The following is a 5,376-nucleotide window of genomic DNA, read 5'->3' on the forward strand; positions in this document are numbered from 1 at the left end:
AACCTGACTCAGTTACACCAGCTCTGTCAGGAGGAATGGGCCAAAATTCACCCAACTTATTGTGGGAAGCTTGTGGAAGGCTAGCCGAAACGTTTGACCCGAGTTAAACAATTTAAAGGCAATGCTACTAAATACTAATTGAGTGTATGTAAACTTCTGGCACACTGGGAATGTGATGAAAGAAATAAAAGCTGAAATAAATCATTCTCTCTACTATTATTCTGACATTTCACATTCTTAAAATGAAGTGGTGATCCTAACTGACTTTAGACAGGGAATTTTTATTAGGATTAAATGTCAGGAATTGTGACAAACTGAGTTTAAATGTATTTGGCTAAGGTGTATGTAAACATCCGACTTCAACTGTACATCAGTTTTACTTGAGGACCAAAATGTTGACCGCGGCTCCATACAGGTTGCAAAATAGTTGGATGTACCAATTCCATGGCACATGGTCTATGAACTGAGACACACGACGTAGAGTTGTTTCATTTAAATGATAATAGAAAATTCTTGCAACCAGTAGAATGTTATATACTGTATATTGGGATACGACCATCCCAGCTCTGCAGATTTTGCTGTGAAGAGACAGAATCAAATCATCTCACTTGTTCTTGTACTGCCCATACTGTATGTAGCTTGTTTCTGGTCGCAGGTTCAGGAATGGCTAAACAATTGCTACATTTACTTGGAGCTAACTCTGCAAATAGCACTGCTGGGTGATTTGATAAGTCATAGTCAATCGATCAATAATATAATAATACTCTTATCAAAGGTGTTTATCTTTCATTTACAATCTGTAGAAACTATGAGAATAGGAATGTTCAGAGCTTTTGTGAAACATCACACAGCGGAAAATCTACGGCAGCTAGAAATCCAAACTGGATGTTCTTCAGAGATAGATGGGAGGGGTTGAGGGTACTGTATCTGAAGGCTGGGACTAAAAACAAAAGATAACTCATGTAAAATATACTGTCTGTGAAATGTATGTAGTATAGAAGTAGAAGCCAAAGTGTTGTTGTCCAATCCAAAATCAAATCAAGAATCGGCTTTCTATTCCGCAACAAAGCCTCCTTCACTCACGCCGCCAAACTTACCCTAGTAAAACTGACTATCCTACCGATCCTCGACTTCGGCGATGTCATCTACAAAATAGCTTCCAATACTCTACTCAGCAAAATGGATGCAGTTTATCACAGTGCCATTCGTTTTGTTACTAAAGCACCTTATACGACCCACCACTGCGACCTGTATGCCCTATCGGTGGCCCTCGCTACATGTTCGTCGTCAGACCCACTGGCTCCAGGTCATCTACAAGGCTATGCTAGGTAAAGTGCCGCCTACTCAGTTCACTGGTCACGATGGCTACACCACCCGCAGCACGCGCTCCAGCAGAGTGTATCTCACTGATCATCCCTAAAGCCAAAACCTCATTTGGACGCCTTTCCTTCCAGTTCTCTGCTGCCTGCGACTGGAACGAATTGCAAAAATCTCTGAAGTTGGAGACTTTTATCTCCCTCAACAACTTTAAAAATCTGCTATCCGAGCAGCTAACCGATCGCTGCAGCTGTACATAGTCCATCTGTAAACTACCCACCCAATTTACCTACCTCACCCCATACTGCTTTATTTATTTACTTTTCTGCTCTTTTGCACACAGTATCTCTTCTTGCACATGTCATCTGATGATTTATCACTCCAGTGTTAATCTGCTAAATTGTAATTATCGATTTATTGCCTACCTCATGCCTTTTGCACACATTGTATATAGATTCTCTTTTTTTCTACCATGTTATTGACTTGTTTATTGTTTACTCCATGTGTAACTCTGTGTTGTCTGTTCACACTGCTATGCTTTATCTTGGCCAGGTCGCAGTTGCAAATGAGAACTTGTTCTCAACTAGCCTACCTGGTTAAATAAAAGTGAAATAAAAAAAATAAAAAAATTAATTAGTTTACTCCAATTAGGGGAGGGGTGATAGGTTAGGGGAAAATAATAAAGGAAATATATTTTGAAAATATATATATTTAAAATAATCTATATTTACAAAAAATATATACAGTGGGGAGTGGAGCCTAGCCAGTCTCCAGACCTGAACCCAATAGAAAATCTTGGAGGGAGCTGAAAGTCCGTATTGCCCAGCGACAGCCCCGAAACCTGAAGGATCTGGAGAAGGTCTGTATGGAGGAGTGGGCCAAAATCCCTGCTGCAGTTGTTGCAAACTGGTCAGAACTACAGGAAACGTTGATCTCTGTATTAAGTTCTGCTTTTTCTGATGTATCAAATACTTATGTCATGCAAAAAATGCAATTAATTACTTAAAAATCATACAATGTGATTTTCTGGATTTTCTCACAGTTGAGTGTACCTATGATAAAAATTACAGACCTCTACATGCTTTGTAAGTAGGAAAACCTGCAAAATCGGCAGTGTATCAAATCTTGTTCTCCCCACTGTATATGGGGGATTGGAAATGATGCAGACAATTACAGATATAGAAGCTACAATCTGTCTGTAATATTAAAGCTGCTTGCCCCTAACAAAGTAATAAAGGTGTGTCAATGATGGAATAAACACATACTGCTTGCTGCTGTTCCTGTTTACAGATGTGTTTCTGTCAGAACTAAAAAACAGATAGGATCACTGATATAACCAGCTCTCTCATGCCATCAACAAATGAACTGTCAAATCAATGGTACTCTCCCCTCAATTTAATCATGACACGATGCACACACGATGCACACACACACTCTCACACACACACACACATACACTCCTGTCCTTGTGTGCAGCTACAGAGCATCGGTCAGTCAGTATTGAACAGTAGGAACTTTTACTATATTAAAAAACAACAGCTTGGCTCTCAACGTTTGTTAGTAAATGGATTAGATACCTCAAAACGAGCGTGGTGTTGTGTGAGAGCTAGAGTGTGTAAAAGTGTACGGAGATCTTACCTTTCCCGACTCCATGACGGGTTCAGGTCTCGACACCAGCTCAACAACACGACCTGATCACACACACAGCAGGGTAATCATCAATCGCTGGGATCACGCTGTGTCCATGCACTCATCTCCACATACACACAGCAGGGACAGAAAGACACACCGGAGCAAAGCACCTCTCTATCTGTTACACCTTACTGGTGGCCGTTTATCATTCATGTCATTAACATCATTAACATCACACATGGTGCCTAACACACTGTCTTAGGCTGTGTTTGTCACCCTGTTTTCATGGTGTTAAACTCTGTGATAGTGAACACACACACGTACACAGTCTCTGGGCTGGTGTCCACTGTTCACACACACACCTGGTCATCCTGAGCTCAGCACATTGGCTCTAATGAGGGGAAGTATATAACACACACCACACACACACACACACACAACACCACACACACACCACACACACACAACACACACACACACACACACACACACACACACACCACACACACACACACACAACACACACAGGGAGGGACAGTATTAGGTAGAGTTAATGATATACCTTCTACAGGGACAAAGTCTGAGGGTCGGTGGCCTCAGCTGATAACTTACACTGCAACCCCTACACACACACCCCCTACACACACACACCCCTACACACACAACACAGAATCTAAACAAAAATACGTTTTTAAAAAAGGAATAATGTTCTAGTATCATTTATTTTTCTGTTTTACAAAACAGAAACCAAAAACATTAGTGATGAGTTTGTCGTTCAGAAACAAAGAGTCTAGAGTTTTTCTTTTAAAGACAGAGTCCAACAGTAGTGATCAGCAGTCTGTTCACCAGATAGAGAGAGATGATACACCCAACACCTCTCACACACACATACACACACCACACACACCACACACATACACTAGTTCAATCAGCACAGCTCTTTATTGCTAACATTCCTAAAAGCAACCTGCCTCCATAACAGTAATTTAAGCATGACATTTAAATGAGCAGTCTGGAAGTTTAATTTCCGGACAAAAGTGTCGCCCCCTACACTTGTTTGTAATTTGAGGGAGTGGGTCTCGGTGAATGTAATGTTTTTTGGATGAATGTGTTTGTAGTCACTAAATATGCATCTATGACCCACTCACACCTTACAGAACCGTTGCATTCTGGGTAATGGAGTTCTACAGCATTTCATTAAGGACAACAGCTTCAGATGTTCTCGTCTTTGTTTTCAGAAATGCTAATGTATTTCATAAAAGCTCTTAAACATTATTTTATTTTTTATACATTAAGTTGTTAAAGATGAAATGATCTAGTTTAATCTAAAGACAAGATGCTACCAAAGTGTTCAAATAAAATGGTAAAGACACAGAAAAGCGTGAACAAAACAACGGTAGATAAATCAGTTGGCTTCATCATGCTAGGCACTGTACAAACAGGAAGGAGTCACAATCAGACCAGACCAATCAGGTGGTACACAGCTTTACACAATCATTCTTTACACACAGAGACAGATAAGACAGACAYACACAGAGTGGTTCATTCTCAGACAATTCTCAAATGATTCTCAGTTGAATTAGGTTTTTCTCTGGCATTTCAGCATAAAATAAAAGACACAAACTGAACGACAGAAACTAGCCGTGTGCTGTGCAAGTTATCAAGCTCTTAAACATTACATTTCAAAAGTCATTTTAAAGTACCGAAATAGACAAGAAACAAAACTTGAACAATGTGTTATTTAAAAGACAGAATGAAAGCATATTTCTAGTAAACAGCAGAATGTTATTATTTTATTTTATAACATTACAGTTTATCTGATGCAGCACCTTGAGAATTGAAAGACTTCAGAGTGGAGAGAGGGATGGGAGGAGAAGAGGGATGGGAGGAGAAGAGGGATGGGAGGAGAAGAGGAATGGGAGGAGAAGAGGGATGGGAGGAGAAGAGGGATGGGAGGAGAAGAGGGAAGGAGGAGAATTTGATATTGATTCTCTCAGCGTTCGATTGATTCAGTGTTGGACTCCTATTTTTCAATTCACTTGTTTGATTCAGGGTGCGATTTGATTCTCTTGGACCATTGTTTAATTGGTTATGAAATTAGCTTTGGCCGTGATGGACAGCTGAGCAGGCCAATGGGAAGACAGTGGGAGGAGTTAGTTTCACCAGTTCATCATGGAGCTACGGTTGAGGGTCATGAAGAAGACCTGACTGTGCCTCCAGACCTCACCGACGCAAAGAACACCTAGACATACACACACACACACACACACACACACAAACAGCATTAGAAGAACATGATTGTTGCAGGCATAGAGAATATGAATGTGTGTGTGTCCGCGCATGTTCTTTACTTTGTCATTCCTCTCACACAGGAACTTGAGTCTCTGGGCTCTCTTGTGCATGAAGACCCGTCCAGGTGTCTGTTCT

The 5,376-nt window shown here is 40.7% G+C and overlaps 1 pseudogene; it reads right to left on the bottom strand.

The window, feature by feature from the left end:
* The window catches only part of LOC112077444 (solute carrier family 2, facilitated glucose transporter member 2-like), a 22,503-nt pseudogene extending 19,406 nt beyond the window's left edge, over positions 1–3,097 (bottom strand).
* Between the last annotated feature and the right edge of the window lie 2,279 nt (positions 3,098–5,376).

This window comes from Salvelinus sp. IW2-2015, unplaced genomic scaffold, assembly GCF_002910315.2.
Source record: "Salvelinus sp. IW2-2015 unplaced genomic scaffold, ASM291031v2 Un_scaffold4572, whole genome shotgun sequence".
NCBI classification, from domain to species: Eukaryota; Metazoa; Chordata; class Actinopteri; order Salmoniformes; family Salmonidae; genus Salvelinus; species Salvelinus sp. IW2-2015.